The 12,983-nt window shown below is 49.2% G+C and overlaps 1 protein-coding gene across 1 annotated transcript in view; it reads right to left on the bottom strand.

Moving 5' to 3' along the window:
• Positions 1-12,983, bottom strand: part of LOC119178005 (uncharacterized) — a 324,881-nt gene that overhangs the window by 230,341 nt on the left and 81,557 nt on the right. The gene's annotated exons all lie outside the window — the stretch shown is intronic.

Genomic DNA, 12,983 nt, shown 5'->3' with positions numbered 1-12,983 from the left:
CGCCTGTCATCACCGCCACCACCGTGAAACTAGCCAGCGCAACCGATGGAGGTGAAGTCGCACAACAGGATTTGCCTCAGATGCCTCCGCCAGTTTTAATGTCCAAGAACAAGATACGTGTGAAAATAGATGGCTTTTGTACAAGTGCTTTGATGGACACTGGTGCTACGATATCAATTATGAGTCTTTCTGTCAAAAGTCGCATTGGCCACAAAGTTATGATTTCTTGGGGCGAATCAACAAGGTTTCGTGGTGTTGGTTGGGAAGAACTTCATCCTGTTGGAGTTTGTGCCGTCAATGTCTTATTGGCTGGAAAGGTGTTTCTAAAAGAGTTTCTTGTGCTGCAACATTGTACCCGCGATGTGATTCTCGGTCTTGACTTTCTCCAAGGATGTGGCGCTTTCGTAGACAGTAGAAGCGGTGAACTTTCCGTTAGCGGTGACATTGTTCCTGCCCTCGTCTATGAGGCGCCGCAGGCCGCGAAGGACGCTCTGATTGTTTCCGATGAGCTGACAGTGCCGCCATGGTCAATGAGGTCAGTTGGGGTGTTCGCCTTAGAATCTGCCACATCTTTTGACGCCATCGTTGAACCTGCCATCGTTCAATGTGCTAAGAAAGGCATACTCGTCCCTCGTTGTTTGGTATCTGTTGATGAAGGAGCAACCTTTCTGTGGGCACTGAACTGTTCACCAATGCCGGTTGTGCTCCCTCGAGGAATGAAGCTTGGCGTCTTTGATGATTTCAGTGAAGGTTCTGTTGCGGTCGTTAACAACTTTGAAAGGGAGAAAGGTACAGTCTCTGGCAAGTTCAGTTGCTCTTACAAGTCGCAGATCCTAGGCAAGATTAGCGCCACTTTGCGGTCACACGAGCAGCAGACGTTACGCCATCTGTTGAGGCGACATGCTTCTCCGTTTGATTTTGCCAAGAGGAGAAGTCATTATCTTTACCATGTTCTCGCGCTCACCATAGGATTGACACCAGCACTGCCCATCCGATCCGACAAAAGCCTTACCAAGTGTCGTCATCGGAACGAAAAGTCATTGCCGACCAGGTTCAGGAAACGCTGAAGAAGGGTATTATTGAAGAGTCGTGTAGCCCGTGGGCAGCACCAGACATCTTGGTTAAGAAGAAAGATGGTGCCTGGCGGTTCGGCGTTGATTACAGATGACTCAATGCCGTGACCAAAAAAGATGTATATCCGCGGCCTAGGATTGACGATGTTATTGACTGCTTACACTTGGCTTCGTACTTTTCTTCAATAGACCTACAGGATAGTGGCAGATACCTTTGCACCCTTCAGACAAGGAAAAGACCGCATTCGTGACGCCTGATGGACTGTACCAATTCAATGTGATGCCGTTTGGGCTTTGCAACGCCCCCGCAACTTTTGAAAGGTTTATGGACTCTGTCCTTCGTAGTCCTAAATGGGAGGTGTGCTTATGCTACCTGGATGAAGTCGTCATTTTTGGGCGTACCTTCGAAGTGCACAACGTCCGTTTAAGCCTTGTTTTAGACTGTGTCGGAAAGACTGTCTTGATTTTGAGCTCTAAGAAGTGCCGGTTTGGTGAACGACAAGCTTTAGCCCTCGGTAACCTAGTTGACAAAGATGGTGTCAGGCCGGATCCCCGCCAAATCGAAGCAGTCGGCACATTCAAACCATTCCAGACACTGAAGAAACTTCGCAGCTTCTTGGGCCTATGTTCCTACTTTCGCCGCTTTGTGCCCCAATTCGCAGACGTAGTACACCCACTGACGAGCTTGTTGCGAAAAGACAGCCCATTCGAATGGACAGCTGATTGTGATGCCATATTTTCTGAACTGAAATTTCTACTAACATCTGAGCCTATTCTTCGTCATTTTGATCCTTCTGCTCCTACAGAAGTGCACAGTGACGCAAGTGAAATTGGCGTCGGAGGTGTGCTTGTTTAGCGCCATGATAATGCAGAGCATGTTGTTGCTTATACGAGTCGATCTCTAAGCAAGGCAAAAATGAATTATGAGGTGACAGAACAAGAATGTTTAGCGGCTGTATTCGCAATTCATAAGTTTTGATGTTACCTCTACGGTCGTCCATTCACGGTTGTGACAGACCATCATTCATTATGTTGGCTTGTTACCCTCCGAAACCCTTCTGGCCGCCTTGCTCGATGGGCTTTACGCCTTCAAGAATTTGACTTCAGCATTTCGTACAGAAGTGGACGACGTCATTCGGACGCTGATATCCTTTCTCGCCTACCTATGACCACGACGGAGGACAGTGCAGATACCCTTGACATCTGTTTTGCTGCGGTCTCTCACACATTTCCTGACGCCAATATGTTCAAACGAGAACAATTGAATGATTTATCTTTAGACCCTTTGTTCGCTGACGCTCGGAATCTCAAAGGCAGTGGTCGCTTTCGTATTCGTGATGAAATGTCGTGCAAAACGAATTACTCAGCAACCGGCGCACGTTATTACTGGTTGTACCCCAAAGTCTTCGATGCGACGTTCCCCATACTATGCACGATGATCCAACGTCAGGACACCTTGGGTTCATTTTCACCCTGCATCGAGTGCAGCAGCGTTTTTAGTGGCCCCGAATATGAGATTTTACGAAACAATGCGTCTCAAGCTGCGAGAATCGCCAGCGCCACAAACGACCTACCAGTGCACCGCACGTCCTTCTTCATCCCGTAGAACCGCCTACTACGCCTTTCGAGCAAGTGGACATCAACCTATTGAGCCTGTTTTCACGATCTTCGAAAAACAACCACTGGATAATAGTGTGCGTCGACCACCTTACTAGATACGCCGAAAACGCTGCGATACCATCTTCTACAGCCGATGGCGTCGCTGCCTTTTTTTTACGCTCCGTTGTTCTTCGCCATGGTTCCCCTCAAGTAATCATCAGTGACCATGGTCACCAATTCATCGCTGACGCTTTGGAAGATTGCTTCGCCACTGCACTTTACAGTTCAGACATTCGACACCATACCATCCCCAGACGAATGGTCTTGTAGCACGTACCAATCGAATCGAACTCTTACTGACATGCTTGCAATATACGTTGCGTCCAATCACAAAAACTAGGATGAGATCTCACCGTTTATTACTTCTGCATACAATACAACGAAGCACGAGACCACAGACTTCACGCCCTTCTCCCTGCTCTACGCTCGATCACCACGCAGCTCCCTTGATACAATCCTCCCATTTAAGCACCATACCCATGAGTCCGTGGCCGAAACATTGTGTCGGGCTGAAGAAGCCCACCAAATTGCTCGCTTGCGCACACTGGCATCACAGGATCGCTCTAAGCAACGATACGATCAACGCCATGTTGTCATTTCATTCCGAAAAGGTGAATTCGTGTGGTTGTGGACCCCCTAATGAAAACCTGGTTTATGCCAGAAGTTTTCACCACAGTACACAGGCTCCTACGTCATTTTAGATTGCTTGACTGGCTTGACGTACGTTGTGGCACGCTTGACGACACCTTTTCGTCGGTCAAATCGAACGCAGTTGGTGCACGTGGCTCGCCTCAAGAAGTTTCATCCCTCCAGTGACATAAACTCGCCCAGCGGGCTTCGTCTGTGAACCGGGGATTGCTACGGTATGAGCCGGGCTGTAGTATGTTCCTGGTAAGTAGAAGAGGAAGACGAAGTTGCCTGGTGCGGCCTGAGGACTCCATCTTTATCGCGACTACCGAACTTCATCCTCACCCTGTAAATAAATCCACCTATCCTTTAATTCAACTGTAACAATATGAAATAAGATAAGTGGGTGAAAAGATAACTTGACGGGGGGGCGAACCAAACCTGCGACCTTCGAATTACGCATTCGATGCTCTACCACTGAGCTACCACGGCAGCTGTCCTCTCAGCCACGTTATTGGGTTTATATGTAAATTTAAACGTGTGAGTGTCAGTCAGCACCACCAGTAGCCATTACGGCGAGTGTGGCACACTCTTTTGAGCCTGGTTGTCGCAACGCGCCACGTGAACTTATTACGAGTGGGCAGCTGACCAATAGTCCTTTGTATACAACCTAAAGGTACCACGTCTGCCAGTACGAGACCCTCGTAATGAATTAAGGAAAGAAGTGGACAATTAAAGGCTCGTATTTCCGCGTTTTACACGATGGTAATGAGATCTAGGAGACAATAATGCCAAGGAAACTATAGGAGAAGATATTACACCAAACCGTAGTGTAAATATTATGAACAAAAGTGAGTAGTTTAACTCGTTTGGTACTTCAGCAGTGACGTAGGCACACGAAATCAGGGCATCGAAGAACCTGTAGCGCCACGCCAGTCTTGGCCAGCTGCTGCCATAAAGAAGAAGTGAGCCACGTGGCACGTGATGCGCCAGCGATGAGAAATTTCACAATGGCCTAGCTCTTGGCCAGGCTGAACGCTGCAGCTGCGACTCAGCCCATGCTCGCGTCACAAATAAAGTTGTAGCCTCAGCATGGGTTCATCGCCACCATCTCGTCTCTCGTACCTCATAATTTGGTGACCCGAACGTACGGACAAGCGACCAGCGTGGCACCGCTACCTGTAGACTTCGCGGCCGCGTTTCAGCCAGCTCAATCCTTGCAGCCTTACTCCGACCACCTATACCTCCGTTTCGGACCTCCTGCATTGAGTCATGGTTCCAAGAGTTCGAAGCAGTCATGGAGCTCAACGGCATCTGGCTCCAAGCATTCATGTTTGAGGTACCGGATTACCATCCTCCGGGGGACCTCAAATGCTACCTCACATACTTCGTATAGAGTTCTTGTCCTTGCCATCATCTGCGCGACGCCGTGCTCCAGTATTATGGCACTGAACATCGCCTTCCCAAAAGCGACACCACGATGCTTGGCTCTTCTTCATGTAAGCTTCCCGCACCACGGTCAGTCCAGACTAACGCGCTGACATCAACCCATGGCTATGCATGTGACGGAGTTCACCATGCCGCTTCACGCGGCCCGTCTACCTAAAGTCCCGCTACCTTGGTGTCTCTGGTTCGTGTCTCCTAGGTCTTGGCTTTGCCAGCAGTTGCACCCCTTTCCGTGGCTGATTTGACGCCGCTTACAGCTTCACACACCATTGGACGAATCACAGAGTTCTGTGCTGCTGCACCAATTTCCGATTTGCCGATGACAGACCAGCCAGCTGATCCGTCTGATGACTTCTGGGGCACAACCGTCGAGCGTTCCACTAGGACGGCGACTAACGCTTACAACGCCCCTGGCCAGCCAGAATATCAACTGCGCGCGCATGCTACGACAGCCACGCAAGCAGTCAATAATGAGCATGCTACCTGCGCACGTGCTGCTCGTCACCGGACAATTGAGCGAATACCACTAACACTGGTTCAAGACCCAGTCCTACTGCAGAGCCGGCACTGCCCCTGCGCACCATCCTCCCTAACGGTCTCGAAAATGCACGCGCCCCGACTCCAAATACGCCGACACCCGACCACGGACTCGCATGTCTCCCGGGTGTGCCTCAAAGACGGCGACGTCATTGTAGCCAGAGTCAAGCACAGGGGCAGCTTTTTATCTGCCCTTCCGAAGTACTCCAGAATGCGGGCATTACCGGCAAGAAGGCGCAAGTATGGCGATAACACCCCCTGACACGTTGTCAAATGCGAAAGGCAGACCGGTATCGGTGTTCCACACATCACCTGTTGCAATTGCGCCTACGACATCGTGCGCAGTACCAGCATCATCAATGCCACATTTCCAAAGCCGCCCTGCCATGTGGTTTGTAGCTCACCCCCTACGGTACGCGGCGTGGGAAAATTTCTACGACACATTCCAGCCGATGTCGGCTTGTGTCCTCATGCCTTCCCCGTAGAAGCCATGCAACGTGCCATGGATACCATGCATGGATACCATGCAACGCCAAAGTCGCGTGCCCACGACGCAGGCGTGGGCACGCGACTGTCATTGCTCACCCAAACCAATGACCAGCTTCGCATCTGCTAGCAGTGTCCATCCCTCGCAACCTCGTCCATTACGCTGCTCTCAGTGCCAACCACCGGAGCTACGACACAGACCCTATGTCATTCAAGATCACCACTCGTACGTTTTTACGAACTCTATGTCTGCCATCCAGGTACATAGTCTCGCTCTACCTTGCTTTTTCTTTCTTCTGTATATCCTTTTGAAATCGCGCAAAGCGCTAAGGGGGGGGGGGTTATGTAGCGCCACGCCAGTCTTTGCCAGCTGCCGCCCTAAAGAAGTGAGCCGCGTGGCTCGTGATGCGCGAGCCACAAGAAATTTTAGAACGGCCTAGTTTCTGGACTGGCTGGACGCTACAGCTGCGACTCCGCCTACGCTCGTGTCCCAAATAAAGCTGTGACCTCGGCACGGGCTCATAGCTACCATCTCGTCTCTAGTACCTCAGCCAACCTTACATAAATAAATTGACTCAAATCGACAGTGGATTCACAGCCACCGTAGTTGTACACAAAGAAAGCTACAGAATCTACAGAATCCTAAGAAACAAGTGCGTAAAGCCGGAAGACACGGTATCACCAATGCGAATCATCACGCGTTTACAAGAGGTTTTCAGTACTCTAGATTAGAAAAAGTTAATGAAGAGTATGTTAGTATTGTGCAATTTGCTGATGACATTTTGATTGATATGTGGGGTTTAACATCCCAAAACCACTATATGATTATGAGAGACGCCGTAGTGGAGGGCTCCGAAAATTTAGACCACCTGGGGTTCTTTAACGTGCACCCAAATCTGAGCACACGTGCCTACAACATTTCCGCCTCTATCGGAAATGCAGCCGCCGCAGTCGGGATTCGAACCCGCGCCCTGCGGGTCAGCAGCCGAGTACCTTAGCCACTAGACCACCGCGGCGGGGCAGCTGATGACATTTTGTTGACGAGTAAATGAGGGGAGAAATTACAGCTCATGATTATTAAACCAAGGACACAGAAAGCAGAGGAGTACATCTGACAATGCTTATTGTCACGAGACTTCAGAAGTGCAAGGATCTTTAAATAACCAAGATGTAGCCATCACTTAAAAAACGCGTCTGTCGCGTCTGGTTCTCGAGCGAAGAAGAAGCAAGCAATCTTCTTTCTTTTTTTTTCAAAGCGAGCGCAACTCTTGCTCTCAACCATTAAATGCAGGCGGCAATATCCCCCCTTTTGAAAAAAGATGAAATCACAAAAATAACATGAGAGAAAAAAGACTTTGCATCACCCCGATGCTTTAATAAAAAGAGACAATAGAAAACTCAGAATATAGAAAAGTAGAAAAAACAGAGCGTGGCAATAAGCAAAAAAAGTCAATAAACTAACACGCAAGTTCAAAAAAAAATAAAAACACAAATAACATTCAATGATGAAAAAAAGGTACGGACGCGCAAAAAATGATTTCAGGCGGACAACAAGCCCTACGTCCGGGCCTGGTCATGTCCTGGTCAACGCCTGCGGTGTGGTGTCCGTGACCACTTCGTAGTTCCCATCACTGACGTGGCGTAGCACTTTGTACGGCCCGAAGTACCGGCCTAGTAAATTTTCATTAGGCCTAGGTGGTCAACGGGCGTCGACACAATAACTTGGTATCCGGGGTTGTAGACCGCATCGCTGTGGCGGGGGTGTCATAGCGGCGTGCGTGTGCCTGCATCTGCTGGCCAATGTGCAGTCGTGCGAGCGGGATTTTTCGGTATGCTCAGCAAATTCTTCGGTGTCAGTTGCCACCTCATCGTTGTCTTGATACTGTAGCATGGAGTCGAGCATGAACTGCACTTCGCGGCCGTAGAGAAGCCGAAATGGCGTGAATCGCGTGATTTCTTGCATGGTGATGTAATACGCGAAGGTCGCGTAAAGCAACATCCTGTCCCATGTTCTGTGCTTTACGTTAATGTACATTGCGACCATGTCGGCAAGCGTCTTATTCAACCACTTGGTAAGCCTATTCGCTTGCGGATGGTACGCGGTTGTCTTTCGATGCCTAATGTTGCTTAGTTCAAAAACTTCGTCCATAAGCTGTGCCATCAATGCTGTGCGTCTGTGCGTTTTCACGCTAGAAGGTGCACCGTGACGCACACAATGTGGCGCATGAAAAATTGTGCAACCTCAGAGGCCGTGGCTCGTGGGATCGCTTGTGTCTCAGCCTAGTGTGTTAAATAGTTGGTGGCTATGATCACTCATTTGTTGCCGCAAGTCGGCAGGGGAAATGGTCCGAGAATGTCCATGCCGACTTGGTCGAACGGCGTACAAGGTGTTTCCATTGGCTGAAGTAAGTCAGGTGGCTTAACAGATAGTTGCTTTCGGAGCTTGCTTCACGACAACCTTCGGCGTATTGTTTGACGCTTGCCGAAAGACCGAGCCAATAGTACTTCTCGCTCACTCTTACCAGTGTTCGCTGAAGCCTAGGTGGCCACACGGGGGCTCGTCATGCCAAGCAAAAAGGATGTCATCTCGCTATCCCGAGGAACCATCAGGAGGTAAGCATGGTCGTTCGAAGGGACGTTCTCGCTGTATAGCACACTGTCTCGCAGGCAAAATGGCGTTAACGAGCAGCAGAAATGGCGTGTTATAGTTGTGTCATGGTCCTCTAAATGATCGATTATTGGTCGAATTTCTTCGTCGTCGTGCTGTCGTCTGCTCAAGTCTGACGAGCTAAAGGCTCCTAGGAAGCCTTTCTCATCCTCTGCTCCATGATAGAAGTGGCGAAGGGGTGCGCGTGACAGTGTTTCAGTGTCTTCATGTTTACGGCTGGACTTGTAAACGATGGTGACGTCCAAATCCTGCAGTCGCAAGCTCAACCATGGTAGTCGTCCCGAATAGTCACGCGTGTTTGTTAACCAACAGAGGGTATGGTGGTTCGTCACTATCTTAAAGGCACGACCACGAAGGTAAGGGCAAAAATTGGTGATTGCCCGCACAAGTGCGAGGTATGTTTTCTCTGAAGTGGAATAATTAGCCTCGGCACGGGATGGGAAGCGCCTGGAGTAGGCTATGACTCCTTCTACGCCATCTTGACGCTGAATGAACACGGCACCAAGAGAAATGTTACTAGCGTCGGCATGCTCCTCCGTGTCAGCGTCATTGTCGATATGAGCAAGAACGGGCGCTTATTGCATGCGCTGTCGCCGTTCAGCAAACTCTCCGTGTTGCTCGTTTTGCCACACAAGTAGTGTGTCGTCCTTTGTAAGGTGAGTCAGGGGATGAGCTATAGGAGAAAAGCAGCGAATGAACCTTCGATGATAAGTGCACTAACTCGGAAAGCGCCAGACGGCCTTCTTATCTACAGGAACTGGTAATTTGGCAACAGCGGCAAGCTTGTCTGGATTGGAAAGGACCCCTTCGGTGCTAACTACTAAAGTCAAAGAAATTTGAGTGCCTCATAACCAAAGTTGCACTTCCATGGCTTTAGTGTGAGGTTTGCCAATGGGATAACCTCCAGCGCACTGCTCAAATGACAGAGATGTTGCTCGAACGTGGCAGAAAAGACCCCCATTTCATCAAGGTACACTTCCACTTCAGCCCTGTGACGACAGCGCCCATCATTCGCTGGAAGGTTACCGGCGCTAAACGCAAGCCAAACAGAAGCCCTCGAAACTGCTAGAGGCCATCTAGAGTCACGAAGGCTGTTTTCTCGCGGTCTCACTCATCTACCTCGATTTGCCAGTACCCACTTTCAGATCCAGAATATAGAATTATTGTGTATGGCGAAGTCTATTTAACGAGTCGTCGATACGCGGCAGCGGCTACACGTTCTTTTTGGTCACAATAATAAACTTCTGGTAGTCGACGAAAAACCAAAGTGTTCCGTCTTTCTTTTTGAAAAGGATGGCAGGAGTTGACCACGGACTGTTGGATGGCTTCATCACACCATCGTCAAGCATCTCTCGGGCTTGCGTACGTATTGCTTCGCGTTCATTTGTCGACGCGCGGTAGAGATGCTGATTGGTCAGGCGTGCGTAGTTTACGTCATTATCGTGTGCTGAGTGATGAATGGCTGGCACACCATTGAGGAACTTACAAAGCAGTTTGAACAAGAGCTCGCCCAGCGCATTCTGGCTATCGATCGAAAGCGCAGGGTTGATGGCAATATGACCGAGTGCCGTGTTTGTGGTGTCGGCGTCCTCCAGTTGAAAACAGTTGCGAACCTCTTCCATTTCGTTGGTAAAAGCGATCAGAGTGCTGTGAAAGAAGTGTCGATGCTTGTCGAAGTTGGTAACAAGCAAATGCAATTCGCCACCACGAAGCTCTATGGCACTTCTGGCTATACAAATGTCTTGTTTCATTAGGTGCTCCAAGTTCCTTTCATTTTCGGCTTCGCCATCGCCAAAATTGCAGCTCAAGAGGGAAGCGTGACGCTGTCAGCAGAAGCACGAAGTACGTCGAGATGCCGTTCGTCTGTACATCGATTGCTCGGTCAGCTAAAAATGCGAAACGACGCTCTTGCAGGTCAATAATAGCGCCATATTCTTTCTGAATGTCAACTCCAAGAACAACTTTACGGGAGCACTTGCGCAGGAGGAGGAAGCTTGCGATGAAGTTATATCCTTGGATCTGAATGCAGAAAGCCGCGAAGCGCAAGTTGGTGGGATTGACACTGGAGGTACAAGTGATCCGCTTCACCGCAGTGAAAGCAAAGAGGCCTGTGGTCAGTTGTTCGCCAAAGATCTTACTTTAGAGGGGACGAGCACTTGTCATCGATGTAATGGACTAGCTGCTGCGAGTGAAGGCTGACTGGAGCAGCACGGACAAAGGGTGGTGACGTATACCTGTCGTCGACACGGTAAGCGGAGTGCCAACGAGGAGCGTCGGAGAGGCCGCAGGCTACTTTAAGGCTTCCGGGTACGAGGCGGTGTCACAGTGGTATTAGTAGGGGGCTGGCAATGAGCTGTTAGGAGGCGAGGGGCCCCTTAATGCCTGGTGCAGCTCCTCTCCCATAACCACTGCAATTGAGCCAGACGTAGAAGGAGGCGTCACGCTGGCCTTCCGCAACTCTTCGTGCACCAAAGAACGAATGAGTTCTCGTAGACCGTCATTAGTTCCAGTTGTGACTGGATGGGCGCTCGAAATCGCCCATCCAGTCTTCGACATTTTCGCGCTTCTTGCCATTCGACGTCGTCAGGACCTGAGGATTCCCCAACGTATACCGGTTCGGCATCGTAGTTCCCGTGTCGGTAAAAGCTGTTTAAAGTGGAGCACTCGTCATACCTGTCGAAAAAGTGGTGAGATTAGTATTATAAAATGCCGAAGGCAATCCCCTAATTCAGCGGCTGCCACGATGCACGGGGGTGGTAACTGAGACTGGACTAGTAGGGCGACTCCCTGGAGGGGTCTGCAACATGCGTGAGGGCTATCCAGCACCTCCACCCGTTTGTCACGAGACTTCAGAAGTGAAGGAGTCTTTGAAATAATCAAGATTTAGCCAGCTGTCAAAAAGTGCGTTCGTCATGGCTTGCTATCAGGTGTGAAAGAAGCACGCGATCTTCTTTTTTGTGAAGGTTACAGCTGCTTTTGCTCGCAACCCGTCACATGCAGGTAGCAATATGCGCAAAACTAAGGTAATGTGCAACAGTCTCGACAGAAAACAGCTCTTTGTGAGAGGTGGAGATACGGTGGAAGTTGTAAAAGATTATGTCTACTTTGGACAGAAAGTAACCCAGGAGCAGAACAGTGATGGTAAAATAACCAAAAGAATACGGGTGGGATGGATCACACTCGGCAAGTATTCTCAAACTATGAATGGTAATCTGCGTCTAACCCTCAAGAGGCAGGTATATAACAGCTGCATTTTGCCGGTACTAACCTTTGGAGCAGAAGCCTGGAAGATTGCAAAGAGGCAGAGGGGGTTCAGTTCCAGTTGAGGACGACGCAGACAGCGAAGGAAAGGAATATCATAGGTTTAACCTTAAGAGACAAATAGCGCGCAGAGTGGGCCAGGGAACAAACTAATGTTACGGATATCAGAATAGAGTTAAAATCCCGATAAAAAGAAAATGACATCGCACAGGCACGTAGCACTTACAGGATAACCGCTCGTTATTGACTGTAACTGACAGTATTCCCAAAGAATGGAAACACTTGAAGGGGAGACAGATAGTTTCGTGGGGCGATAAGATTAAAAAGTTCGTCGGTACAATGTGGCAAACAGAAACCACAAGACCAGGTTGATTGGAAGATCACGGAGAGGCCTTTGCCCTGCAGTAGGCGTAGTCAGGGTTATGATGATGATGATATAGTATGCACTTGGCATCATGGGCGAGCATCTCTAGCGTCATTGTCGTCATTTTTTAGGTTTGTGCACTCGTCGCATGCGCAAATAATACGGCAACTTAGATGTCTGGAGGCTTCCGGAACACCTGCTGCACGCCGAAGCACGTCCTGCAGGACGCGCGTACAACCAGACCTTCGAAATGACAAGGCGATAGTGTTGCCTCCTTGCAAATCAAGGCTCAGTAGATACCCCCTATACAGTGACAGGAAGGGTGAACATTGCGGTTTTTTTGTGTACAGCAGAGTCAAGCTTGGTGAACCTCCCTGTCCTTCTTCTTCGTTTCTCTATCTCTCTCTTCAATACAAACTGAAAGAAACAGGCAAGCAAAAACACCGTACGCAATCAAATAGTGATTCGCTGGCACTTTTGCGTTGACTTGTCGCATTTCGCGTCGCTACAAGGCCGCGACTCACGTGTCTTAGAAATTAATCTCTTCCTCATCATGGAATGTTCTGGTCTGGCGCGACAACGGGCCCACGTATTCATGTGCAGGGTGCCGTTAATTTTCACACGACCATTAAAAATTTCGTGATGAATATGCGATAGTGCTAGCAACTCACGATTATTTTTAAAGCTGAAATTGGTCTCTGGCTAAACCCTAATATATATAAAAACGAAAGGTGTGAAATTACAGAGCTACATAATCAGTTTTTCTCGTTACTTGAATGGCATTCTAGCCGCCCAAATGTGTATCAACGTAGACTTCGTTGGTGAGAACGATAGCAGCATGTGTGTCGCAGAATTTTTAATA

The sequence above is a fragment of the Rhipicephalus microplus genome, chromosome 1 (genome assembly GCF_043290135.1).
Source record: "Rhipicephalus microplus isolate Deutch F79 chromosome 1, USDA_Rmic, whole genome shotgun sequence".
NCBI lineage: Eukaryota > Metazoa > Arthropoda > Arachnida > Ixodida > Ixodidae > Rhipicephalus > Rhipicephalus microplus.
This window is presented reverse-complemented; position numbering and strand designations above follow the sequence as displayed.